At 36.7% G+C, this 14,183-nt stretch overlaps 1 protein-coding gene across 1 annotated transcript in view; it reads left to right on the forward strand.

Moving 5' to 3' along the window:
• Positions 1-11,250: 11,250 nt before the first annotated feature.
• Positions 11,251-14,183, forward strand: part of FGFR2 (fibroblast growth factor receptor 2) — a 173,696-nt gene continuing 170,763 nt past the window's right edge. The window contains exon 1 of the mRNA XM_058188393.1: positions 11,251-11,355. The gene's annotated coding sequence lies outside the window, so the exon portion shown is untranslated. The remainder of the gene's footprint in view (positions 11,356-14,183) is intronic.

Consider the following 14,183-nt stretch of genomic DNA (forward strand, 5'->3'; position numbering starts at 1 on the left):
ACCACGGAGACGTCTTTGGACGGCGCTGGCTCTTCGGCCTTGAAATGGAGATGAGCACTGCCCCCTAGATTTGGGAACGACTAGCACATATGTACAAGGGGGACATTTACCTTTTAATGATCAACAGTAATGTTTAATAAAAGGAGAGGGATTCATATATTTCTGTTGCAAAAGATTGACTCCTAGATGCACAAAAATGTGAAAACCACTGCGTACTTCATTTTCCATTCTACAAGGTCACTTTCTGTCAGTGACATCAGCAAGCAAGATTGCTGAGAATAGTGAACTTTACCTTATTCCTCCCCACCAGAAGCATGTTACTTGAAATAAAAGTACTGTAACAATATCTACCCATCAATTTTCACTTCAGTGATGAGAGAAGCTATTAACTTGCTTCTGATCTCTCTCTCTCTCTCTCTCTCTCTCTCTCTCTCTCTCTCTCCAGAACTGGAATTAAGAGGGGATGAAGTTGAGGGGGGAGGGAGGGGGGAGAATGAAAGACTCCATCACCTCTCCACCAGTAATCAGCAACCAGATCAGCATAGATTAACTTCAGATTAACTTCAGACCAACAATCAAGTAAACAATACTCCAATCAAGAAATACCAAAGAGCCACCAATAAACAGCCCAACCAAAGAATGGGTTAGGCCACCTCAACCCACACAGACAAGCAAGTCACTAGAATATAAACTGACAGAAAACAGCACTCCTTATTAACACTGATGATGTTACCTAGTTAGGGTAATGAAAGTCTGAAAAACAAACAAACAAACAAACAAGCAAGCTCAGAAGCACCAAGGACTCCTCAAACCACTTTGAAATATGTTGCTAAGAAAACTGCATGGATTTTCCACCAGGAATCAAGACAAAACCACAAATTACCTTGCCATATTTTACATTAGTGCACTATATAAAGTCAGCCTAGCTGGTTAGTTTGTGGTTCAGTATTGTAGAATCCTTGGTGCTCTCTGAGCTTAGTTATTTGCCTGGAGATTTTCATTCCTGACAAAGTGACATCATCAATGCAACCAAGCTGAGAGAGCATGAAGGACTCCACAGTTCAACCCCATATTCTCTTCTAATGGTTTAGTATGCTGGGTGACCAGCCCCCGCATTGAGTTCATTGAGAAAACCATGATTGAAATAGCTATGGATATGCAATTTATACAAACACAGGTTAGAGCTGCACTAAGGACATAGACCAGGGGTGTCAAACTCGCAACAACACGTTGTCATCACATGACATATTGCAATATTTTTTCCTTCACTAAACCAGGGGTGGGGGTGGCCAACACGTGACACATCCAGCCCATGGGCCACAAGTTTGACAAGTTTAACGTCTGGATTTTAAAATCTATTAATGGCTCCTTTGCCTTCCCTGATGGCTATCCTTGATGCCTTTTTCCTTCTTACTCAACTGATCTTCATATAATCAAAAAACTAGTATTTACCTCTTGAGCATGTACATCGTATCAACTGGCTATGCTACGAGGGTAATTTAAATGATTTATTCTGAAAGGTAGCGCAATTTCCATAGCTGTTTATGTAGACTAATTATTTTATTATCAGTATCTGCTTTATTTCTGAGTTGCAACACAAAATAAAAAAAAATGACAGCTAGGAAACCATGTTGTTTTTTTTTTAAAAAAAACTATAGTATTGAAATTTGAAGAATCATATGGAAAGTATGCACTCTTTTCCTGTCTGCTTGGGGTTACCAGATGGACCAAACCTGTTACTATCATTTTAATTAACAGGGGAAAATAAATAAAATGCTATACTATCCTTGGTATTAGAATTTAAGTTAAAACTGAGATCTTGAACACTTTAATAACACTTTCCTAAATCATTTTGAAAAGAACATATAGCAAACTTTAATTTAGCATTCATTTTGATGATGGTATTATTCTTTTTTTTTAACTTTTTTAAAAAAATATTGTTACTATCTTTATTGTTTCAATGTCATACTTACAAAGATTTATTTCTGATACTGTTTTACACATTTCCCCCCCTGGATTATGCTGCTTGTTTCTATATGCTTCTACCACTTTTAAGACCCTTTTTCATTTATGCATCACAATAGGTGGTTCTTCTTCTTCTTCTTCTTCTTCTTCTTCTTCTTCTTCTTCTTCTTCTTCTTCTTCTTCTTCTTCTTCTTCTGCTTCTGCTTCTGCTTCTGCTTCTTCTTCTTCTTCTTCTTCTTCTTCTTCTTCTTCTCCTCCTCCTCCTCCTCCTCCTCCTCCTCCTCCTCCTCCTCCTCCTCCTCCTCCTCCTCCTCCTCCTCCTCCTCCTCCTCCTCTCCATAATCGTACGATGGCGTTCATGTTGGCAATCCTATTTTTGTCAACAGCTGCATGAAAAAGTGCTGCTGAGTTTTGTCCAAACTAGTCCGTTTTGAATCCATGATGTTGGTTTTGAATCCATGATGTTCTTCTTCTGCCTGGATCTCATTTGCCTTCAATCTTTCCCTGGAGGATTAAGTGAAAGATGTCATATTTTTCTGGTTGTTGCATCACATGTCAAAAATATTTTAACTTGCACTTTTTAATGGCTTGGATGATTTCCCTTTGCTTTCCCAGGCGGCTTATCACCTCTTCATTTGTGATTTTTGTTAACCCAGTTTATACATAACAGCCATTTGTACATCCACGTTTCAAATGGTTCTAGTTTCTTCAATTGGTTTTCTGTCAGAGACCAACTCTCTACTCTGTAGAGCAGGATAGAAAAGATATAACATCTGACAAGCCTGATTTTCAGTCTTAGGCTTATGTTGTGACTGCAGAAGACCTTTTTCATTTTGAAGAATGCAGTTCAAGATTTCTCTATCCTTGTCTTTACAATAGGCTTTAAAGTTTTTTTCTTCATATTAATTATTAAGGCAGCCATTTGTTGCTTTCCTCTGGACCTACTTCTCTTGTACATATGTTATTTATTTATTTTTTAAAAAATCATTATGTTTGTTTATATCTCACCTTTATTGTTTTTATAAATAACTCAAGGCAGCAAACATATCTAATACTTCTTCCTCTTCCCATTTTCCCCACACCAATAATCCTATGAGGTGATCTGGGCTGAGAGAGGCTGACTGGCCCAAAGTCACTCAGTCTGTTTTCATGCCTAAGGCAGGACTAGAAATCACACCCTTCTGGTTTCTAGCCTGGAGCCTTAACTTCTAGTTATCTTATATATATGTATCTTCAAAGCGCTTTTAAATTCAATCTTCACTTTCAGTACCATTGTAATGTATATCCCTTTTGATACCATTGTAATGCATATAACTTACTACTGTGTCATCCCTTCTAGTCAATAGTTATCTGGAGAGATGGGTGGAATGCTGGCCCTATGAGATCATACTTCTGAAGAATGATTCAATACACATGTTCATGCAGATATGCACACATGCACAAACATACAAATAAAGAATTTCACAATTGTACACTGTATAACTGTATATTGAAAGTATACATTCTTTCTTACTAAACTAATCCTTCCTTCCTTACCATGGTTCAGTAGAAAGGAATTTCACTGTGAACCTAGCTTTGCTTACCTTTCTAATTCTGCTACCATGATAGATGAGCCCAATACATAACACATTAATATATCTCTGTGCTCTAATGGTCAGAAATGGGACTCTTGAGTGGGTGCCACACAACTACTTATTTGGAAGACAGAGAAAGACAGTCACCATTTATCTCTAATTCAGAGAATTCTCTGCCCTTGTCTGTTCTTCAGGGCAGGAAACATAATTTGGCCTGACAGAACCAGCGGGATTACTTATTCTATGGAAATAAATGTTAAGTATTATAGATTGAATCAGCCGTTATATTCTGAGATAATCTCTGGGCAGTGAGGAACCTCAAAAATATTGGGAGGGGTAGAAATAGAAATAGTGAAATTAGGGATACTCTTCTAACGACACACCATTTCCTAGGATAATATAGAAAAAAGTCTTCTTTCACTCTGTATTTAAAAAAAATGTAATTAAAAAAAGTGGACTACGCGACATTCAAGGAGAACCAGTTTAAGATGTTTTACAGATGGCATCTCCCTCCAGCAAGGCTTGCCAAGATGTTTCCTAACAGCTCACCAACATGTTGGAAGTGTAAAAAGGCTTACGGAATGTATTATCATCTATGGTGGACATGTCCATCTGCAAAAAAGTATTGGGCCAAAATCAGAAAATGGTTGGAAGAGATAACTGACCAACCCTTAGATTGGAAACCAGAGACTTTCTTTTTGGGAATATTTACTAGGATATATATTAAAGAAATACACTATCTAATTTTACATATAATACCGGCTGCAAGAATATCATATGCACAGAACTGGAAAAATGATAATATACAAACTGAGGAAGAACTGATAAGGAAAATTCTGGACTGTGCCGAGATGGATGAATTAACGTAGGAGATAAAAGAAAAGGAAGATACAGAATATTATGCAGTATGGAACAAATGGTGCAATTGGCTGGAGACTAGAGATAGTAAATAGGAATGAATGGGAAAAAGTCACAAACGGATAATGTTTGTAAAATAATTTATAGTTGTAATATTATATGGAAGGAATATATATATACATGTAAGATGACATTTGAACACTAACAATAAAATTAGAAAGTAGCAACACCATCTTTGCACAGCAGCCAAGATCCCAGAATCCCCACTGCTAATGCCTAGCCTGGAAAGAGAGACAAGGTTGAAGAAATGGAGAATTTAAGGAGAGGAAAGAACATTGGAAGACTGAAAGGCCAAATTACATAATGCAACTCTTCTGTTAATGAAGTTAACCAAGTAGTACTATTTTCAAACGAGAAAAAAACAGAACACAATCATTGCAGCAATATTTATAACAGAAAATGAGGTGATACAAAAATAAAGCTTGGGAATATATAATCTTTCATCCTTGTCTTTACAATAGGCTTTAAAGTTTTTTTCTTCATATTAATTATTAAGGCAGCCATTTGTTGCTTTCCTCTGGACCTACTTCTCTTGTACATATGTTATTTATTTATTTTTTAAAAAATCATTATGTTTGTTTATATCTCACCTTTATTGTTTTTATAAATAACTCAAGCCAGCAAACATATCTAATACTTCTTCCTACTTCCCATTTTCCCACACCAATAATCCTATGAGGTGATCTGGGCTGAGAGAGGCTGACTGGCCCAAAGTCACTCAGTCTGTTTTCATGCCTAAGGCAGGACTAGAAATCACACCCTTCTGGTTTCTAGCCTGGAGCCTTAACTTCTAGTTATCTTATATATATGTATCTTCAAAGCGCTTTTAAATTCAATCTTCACTTTCAGTACCATTGTAATGTATATCCCTTTTGATACCATTGTAATGCATATAACTTACTACTGTGTCATCCCTTCTAGTCAATAGTTATCTGGAGAGATGGGTGGAATGCTGGCCCTATGAGATCATACTTCTGAAGAATGATTCAATACACATGTTCATGCAGATATGCACACATGCACAAACATACAAATAAAGAATTTCACAATTGTACACTGTATAACTGTATATTGAAAGTATACATTCTTTCTTACTAAACTAATCCTTCCTTCCTTACCATGGTTCAGTAGAAAGGAATTTCACTGTGAACCTAGCTTTGCTTACCTTTCTAATTCTGCTACCATGATAGATGAGCCCAATACATAACACATTAATATATCTCTGTGCTCTAATGGTCAGAAATGGGACTCTTGAGTGGGTGCCACACAACTACTTATTTGGAAGACAGAGAAAGACAGTCACCATTTATCTCTAATTCAGAGAATTCTCTGCCCTTGTCTGTTCTTCAGGGCAGGAAACATAATTTGGCCTGACAGAACCAGCGGGATTACTTATTCTATGGAAATAAATGTTAAGTATTATAGATTGAATCAGCCGTTATATTCTGAGATAATCTCTGGGCAGTGAGGAACCTCAAAAATATTGGGAGGGGTAGAAATAGAAATAGTGAAATTAGGGATACTCTTCTAACGACACACCATTTCCTAGGATAATATAGAAAAAAGTCTTCTTTCACTCTGTATTTAAAAAAAATGTAATTAAAAAAAGTGGACTACGCGACATTCAAGGAGAACCAGTTTAAGATGTTTTACAGATGGCATCTCCCTCCAGCAAGGCTTGCCAAGATGTTTCCTAACAGCTCACCAACATGTTGGAAGTGTAAAAAGGCTTACGGAATGTATTATCATCTATGGTGGACATGCCCATCTGCAAAAAAGTATTGGGCCAAAATCAGAAAATGGTTGGAAGAGATAACTGACCAACCCTTAGATTGGAAACCAGAGACTTTCTTTTTGGGAATATTTACTAGGATATATATTAAAGAAATACACTATCTAATTTTACATATAATACCGGCTGCAAGAATATCATATGCACAGAACTGGAAAAATGATAATATACAAACTGAGGAAGAACTGATAAGGAAAATTCTGGACTGTGCCGAGATGGATGAATTAACGTAGGAGATAAAAGAAAAGGAAGATACAGAATATTATGCAGTATGGAACAAATGGTGCAATTGGCTGGAGACTAGAGATAGTAAATAGGAATGAATGGGAAAAAGTCACAAACGGATAATGTTTGTAAAATAATTTATAGTTGTAATATTATATGGAAGGAATATATATATACATGTAAGATGACATTTGAACACTAACAATAAAATTAGAAAGTAGCAACACCATCTTTGCACAGCAGCCAAGATCCCAGAATCCCCACTGCTAATGCCTAGCCTGGAAAGAGAGACAAGGTTGAAGAAATGGAGAATTTAAGGAGAGGAAAGAACATTGGAAGACTGAAAGGCCAAATTACATAATGCAACTCTTCTGTTAATGAAGTTAACCAAGTAGTACTATTTTCAAACGAGAAAAAAACAGAACACAATCATTGCAGCAATATTTATAACAGAAAATGAGGTGATACAAAAATAAAGCTTGGGAATGTATAATCTTTCACCCTAGGCCTAACCTTACCCAAGGAAACCCAAGGAAGTTGCTTTATTCAAGACATCAAAATAAGATTTGCAAGTGTTTGTTTTGCTTTCAAAAAGTTTAACTGTACTAGATGTAACCAGGAAGTGCTGTTTACAGTTTTTAAGAAGACCTGAAAATACCACAAATGAAAATAAATGATTGAAACTCTTTGCCTTTGGTGCATAGAACTGCTAGGATGCAAACTTCTAACTTACGAACTGTGGAAAAGATATTTATAAATGTATTGTTTGACTCATATCTCAGACATATACCTGAACTGTTCTGTGGCTGACACGTTATAGAAGGTGTCTCTTACTGTTTATTCTAAGGATCTCAGTAAAATATTGTATGTAATATTGGAATTGGACCTCCCAGTTGCATTCTATCTGTCAATTTTTTAAATGCATTCCTTAGTTTTTCTGGTTGAATAATTTATTTATTTATTTTTATTTATTTATTTTGTCATAACAATATATGTAGGTATCATACAAAAAGATTATATAATATATAAACACATATATGAGTAAATATAAGGAGGTATAAGCATATATGTATATAGGAAGAAGAAAAGAAAAACAATAGGACAGGAACGGTAGGCACGTTTGTGCGCTTATGCACGCCATTATCCTTATGTGTATTACCTACCTCTGCTTGTTTTAGTCCTCTGGGTAAGAGAGAGTGTGAATGAAGAGAGAGGGAAATCAAGAACAGTTATTTAGTAAAGCTGTTTCTGCCGCACTGAAATCCTTCTTTCTTTACTTCCTCCCTCCCTCCCTCCCTTTTTCTATGTACATACAATATATGCATGATCAAATCAAGAATAATAAAGACATCCCAAGTTACTATTAGAGAAGGACATCAGATTAACATTCTTTTCATGTGGCTGCAGGAAGGAAGAATAAAGAGCCCCATAAAAAAAAGAACTGCCTGCAATTGTTGCTAAAAGAATTTGTTGAAAGCTACAATGCATTTTGGAAAGCAATTGGATCATATTTCAGCCTTGGAGTTCTGACACATGTTGTGACAGCCTGTGGCAGATACGCCAAGAGCTTGTTCGATAAATCACATTCTGAAAAAAGGAGGTAGCAGCAGTGGTGGCAGTTGGTGGCTCTTTTTCTTGGCCATTTCTGTTGGATGGGGGTAGCCACTTAACCTGGCATCAGTAGAAGTTAAGGAGAAACCATGTGGCTTGTGAAAATTCCAGCTCTTCTCCTAAGGCTCAGTGCATGTGAAGACCCCTTAAAAAATAAAAAGAATTCCTGCAGTACTATGCACGATGCAAACATGGGGATTTAATGGAATGCTGTTTTCATTTAGTTTTTTGGCAGATATATATATATATATATATATAGCCTCCAGATCAGACCATCAGTGAGGATGGAAATAGCACCAGCTTAAAAGAGGAGGAAAGCAAATATGATGAGCATATTAGCCTTATTGTTTCATATGCTTTTTGCTCCAAGCATTTGACAGATATGAGAGGAATAATATATTCACTGATACTTCTTTTTATGACTAGCAATTTTGTGTTTGTCCAATGGGAGAGGTTTTAAGATATTTCTATTGTTCTCTGGAAGGGCAGTTGCATTAATTGCTACCAACCTGCCTTCCATTGAGGACCTGTATACTGCACGAATCAAGAAGAGGGCCGTGAAAATATTTACAGACCCCTCGCATCCTGGACATAAACTGTTTCAACTCCTACCCTCAAAACAATGCTATAGAGCACTGCACACCAGAACAATTAGACACAAGAACAGTTTTTCCCCGAAGGCCATCACTCTGCTAAACAAATAATTCCCTCAACACTGTCAAACTATTTACTGAATCTGCACTACTATTAATCGTCTCACAGTTCCCATCACCAATCTCCTTCCACTTATGACTGTATGACTATAACTTGTTGCTGGCAATCCTTACGATTTATATTGATATATTGACCATCAATTGTGTTGTAAATGTTGTACCTTGATGAACGTATCTTTTCTTTTATGTACACTGAGAGCATATGCACCAAGACAAATTCCTTGTGTGTCCAATCACACTTGGCCAATAAAATTCTATTCTATTCTATTCTATTCTATTCTATTCTATTCTATTCTATTCTATTCTATTCTATTCTATTCTATTCTATTACAAAGTTACAGGCAAGAGGAGGGATAGCTTCTCCTGGGGGCTTCAGCTTATCATTAAAGCTTTTCAAAGATGGGACAGATTCAGTTTTCAACCATAGATTGCCCTCAAACAAATTGCTGGAGAGATAACAGGAGCATACAATAGGATTGGTTTTACTAGAATGGTTATAAGTACAATAAAGGAGAATATTTGTAGCTCAGGATTGAAATGAGGGGTCCTTGGTGCTCTCTGAGTTTGGTTGTTTTCTTGCAGACATTTCAATACCCAAGTAGCTAACATCAGCAGTGCTAGAAGAGAAGGGGGTTTGTGGAGTGGAGAAAAGGAGAAAGGAGAAGGGTGGGGGAGGATTGTGGGGTCCTTGGTGCTCTCTGAGCTTGGTTGTTTTCTTGTAGATGTTTCATTACCCAAAGTAGGTAACACCGTCAGCTAGCACTGATGATGTTACCTAGTTTAAGTAGGGAAATGTCTGCAAGAAAATAACCAAGCTCAGAGAGCACCAAGGCCCCTCATATTTATAATTGTCTGGAAAATTTTTGGAACAAAAGGCTGGATGAATGATCGCTCTGTGTTGAATATGAGTGAAGGGAAGAATAGCCGATCTCAGCAAGAATCCTTCCGCTGAAAGTTTTATTCGTCACAAGAGCAAGTTGAAAAATAAGTTTTTTATCCTGACTTACTCACTCAAAGATATTTTCCACCTCCTAATCCAGGAAAGATCAGTATATGTTAGTTTAAATAATTAAATGAATGTGTGTCTTTATAAAAAGTAATAAAATTAATATGTGTGAGATTAGACGTGATTTAAGACAAATTTATGATTGCCACTAAAGCCATGAAAATTTGAGTGTTTCAGACAAGGTAACTTCATCATTATGCTAGCTGGCCCAAGATCCAAGATTGTGGGCTTTTCATATTATCTCTATTTTATTAGGTAATAAGATTGGTCACATATTGTATATGATAGTTGAACAAAGAGATGGAGTTTCTATAGATTGTATTGTTTTATTAGCTCCCTTTACACTTGAGCCATCAAAGAAAGAAAGAAAGAAAGAAAGAAAGAAAGAAAGAAAGAAAGAAAGAAAGAAAGAAAGAAACGGAAAGAAAGAATAAAAGAAATTTAGTTATGTATTGCACAAATGGGAAATGGAGTTGCTATTATTACTTCAAAAATTCTTAATGAGAATCCTATGAAGGTTGGGATCAGCAAAGTAGTATGTACTTTTTCCCAGTGGTGAAATCTAATTTTTTTTTACTACCGGTTCTGTGGGCATAGGCTTGGTGGGCGTGATGTAGCTTGGTGGGTGTGGCAGGAAAAGGATACTGCAAAATCTCCATTTCCACCCCACTCCTGGGGCCAGCCAGAGGTGGTATTTGCCAGTTCTCCGAACTACTCAAAATTTCTGCTACCGGTTCTCCAGAACCTGTCAGACCCTGCTGGATTTCACCCCTGCTTTTTCATCTTCCTCCTCCTCCTTGACATAATGTTATAGTTATCACAAGTGATGATAGTAAGACACTGAGTCCATCTCCTTTCAAAGCCATGACTCATAGCATGGATAATTACCCGAGGGACATAATTTTTGCATATCCTGGGAGTAATTGAAAAATAATTCGTAATTGTTTGTGAGTCAAGGATCCAGTTTTGGACTGCTGCTGCTGATAATCCCTGTGTAAAACAACGAAGTCTGGGTTTTTTGGGTGTGTAATGGAATTATTTGAGATAGAAAAATGGGGTCACTATTGCAACTGGGAACCACTGACTTAAATCATTAAATGCTTGTAAGATCCGGATGACCACATAACAATCCAAACATTGGAATAAAAGGTGCCTGAGCCCCAGTTTGCTGATTGACTTGTCATAACTTTCTGTCATTGAAAGGATTCCCTTTGGGGAAGAATCGTGGATCCCTGAAAATGAAATGAGTAGCAGTTTTTTGGATTATAGAAAAGAGAAGCCTCTGTCTCACGTATGACGTGTTTGGGCTCTCTGTACCTTCAAGGCATGCAGTGAGTTAACTTTGCTGTGTGATACCATTTTCTGAGTTACAAGTCTGTGCCTCTGCCTCTCTGTATGAATGCCACCCACACAAAAGGGGAACCATGTCAAGCTGCAACTTGCAGAAGGTAGTGTAAGACACACCTATGCAATCACTGCTTTGCTACTCTAGCAAACTCTTCAGCAAAACCTGAACTCTCTGCATGAACTGAATGAACAAATACAGGCCAGGTACTATTGAAGGTTCATTCTTTTTCAAATTGTACTTATATGGTTTTCTTTCTTTCTTTCTTTCTTTCTTTCTTTCTTTCTTTCTTTCTTTCTTTCTTTCTTTCTTTCTTTCTTTCTTTCTTTCTTTCTTTCTTTCTTTCCTGCTGGATAGATGGGAATCCTGGGGGGGGGCATTTTAATCAATGAACTCTCTCTGTGTTCTTTGAATGGATTGAGTGGAAAAAGGACTCACGCGTTTATAGGAACAACACGGCTATTGGTAAGGGTTGGACTGGCTGATGCCTCTCTCTTTGGACTTGGTTGTTTTCAGGACAGAATACTGCTACATTTTGTGTTGTGCTTAGTTTTATTTACAAGGATGTGGGCAGTGCAAGGATCATGTGAATTTCTTAGTAAGCTGTTGCTTGGGTAAGAGACAGAGGAAAAATTGTCTGTAGCTGACAGAGCACTTTAGATGTGAAACTATGAACAAAGCATCGCCTAATTTTCATCCTAGCTTGCTTTGTGCTTGGATTTAAAAATGTCCCTTCTGTAAAATGCTTTTTGTGTGTGTGTGTGTGGATGTGTATGGGAACAAACAGTGATGGGTATCACCAGAAGAAATCAAATCTAATTGAAAAGATCTATAAAGTGAAACAAGGCACAGATTGATAGTGGCAAACATTCACTCTCTGTCAATTAAAAGCAAAGTCATGTTATTTATAATATTTGGCATGCAATCAATAGGCATGCAACAACAAAAAATATATATCTGATTGCACATGCAAATACATGTACATATTTGTAGGTATGAACACATTTATTTTTCAGCTCTATTCTTTGCCATTGAATTAGATAGTTCAGCATTAATTATGGTACCACTAAATTCCTTTGGGTAAGATAAATAAGCATCCGTGCACGTTTTTATGACAATGAGTTTTCTGGTATACAGATTTTCACAGAGCTCTTTATCTGGGTTTTATGTTTGCTTATATTACACCAGCGTGCAAATACATGGTAAGCTTTAAACATTTGTTAGGTCTAGCTTAATGGTTAGCATTTTCGGTTAGCAGAGCTTGGAAGTATCTTCATCCGAGATCTGTGACTTATTCAAGTGGACTACTATAATCAATGTGAAGCAGTGTAAATGTAATCTAGGTAATTCATACTCTGGTTTAATCTAGGGCTGATCATGCTATGAGAGGGATTGGGCACTTTTAAAGGTAAATCAAAGTTGACATCTTAGTAAAGACACCAGGATGTCTTCCCTAGCCCTTTCAGAAAAGAATTTAAATTGTGTTGTTTAATGTTTATCTTTAAAACCTTGTGGATTAGCAGACCTAAGATTAGCCCTTGAAGGAATACCTGCTTTTGTATCTACCTGCCTGTCTTATTTCACACACAACCCCCCCCCCCTTTTCTCCAGGTAGCCTTGCAATTTGATATAACATCCACATAATTGCCTGGAGAAAGACAAGCTTTTCATTTGCAGAATCTTGATCACAAGACACCAATGGTACCATGATTCTTTCAACACTTTTTATCCTCCTAACAAGTTTATGAAATGCTCTAACATGCTTTTATTTATTTATTTGATTTATTTATCAAATTTAGGTACCGCCCATCTCTCAGATGTTAGCCTCAGATATGTTCAGGACTGTACAGTTAATCCAGTTCTTAAAACTGAAAATGTAAATGCACAAATAGTTCATGAAAAGGCTGTTGTGTTATCTTTTCATCTAGCTGCAACCTGAACATAGAAAGATACTTTGTAAGGCTGATGTGCTAAATTTCTGCTTGCATACTTTTATTTTTGTAACTGCAGCATGGTACTGAAAGTGTGCAGTTCCTGCCTTGAAATAGTTTATGAATTTGAATTGAAAAATGAGTTCTAAGTGGAAGAAATACATAAAGGTAGTCCTTGATTTACAACAGTTCATTTAGTGACTGTTTGAAGTTACAATGCCACTGAAAAAAAAGTAACTTATGACCATTTCTCATACTTACTACCATTACAGCATTCCCATGCTGTAATGATTTATATTACATTACACGTGATTTACATTTGGATGCTTGGCAACTGTTTTGTAATTTATGACAATCACAGTGTCCTGGGGTCATGTGATCACCTTTTGTAAACTTCTGACAAGCAAAGTCAATGAGGAAACCAGATTCACTTAACAACCATGTTACTAACTGAAAAATTGCAGCGATTTGCTTAAAAAAATGTGGCAAGGAGCCGCAAAATGAGGCAAAACCCTCTTAACAAATGTTTCACTTAGCCACATAAATTTTGGGTTCAGTTGTTGTCATAAGTCAAGGACTACCTATAGTTATAATTAATAATAGGGAAACCTATCTTCTTGCTGTATCTCTTCAGTGCATTCCTTCCTCCTCAGGAATTTTTCATCTGATTTTCATAAGCATTTGTCCAATGCAATTTCAGATAAATTACTGAGAAGACCATCAGGTCTGATGTGATTTTCTGTATATAGTCAAGAAGGAAGCAAATGAGCCATGTGCAGAAAAGGTCTCATAGATCAATTTCACCCAAAGAGGATATAATGAGCAAAAAAACAAAAACAAAAAACCAAACCATGGAGATGATTTATTTGTTTATTTATTGTATGCATATAGTCACCGACCTCAAGTTTGTGACTTTAAGCCATTCACCATACATACATACAGGATATCATTCAACAAAAGGCAAGACCCTTATTTGAGATCCTCAGTACTGGATGGGAAGGATAGGATAGTCCATCTGAGATCTATGGACTTGAGATTGTCTATCTTTGACACAACATCTTTGAAACATCTGTTCAGAGAATTCAGGAAACTGAAGGTTGCTT

The sequence above is a fragment of the Ahaetulla prasina genome, chromosome 6, assembly GCF_028640845.1.
Source record: "Ahaetulla prasina isolate Xishuangbanna chromosome 6, ASM2864084v1, whole genome shotgun sequence".
NCBI lineage: Eukaryota > Metazoa > Chordata > Lepidosauria > Squamata > Colubridae > Ahaetulla > Ahaetulla prasina.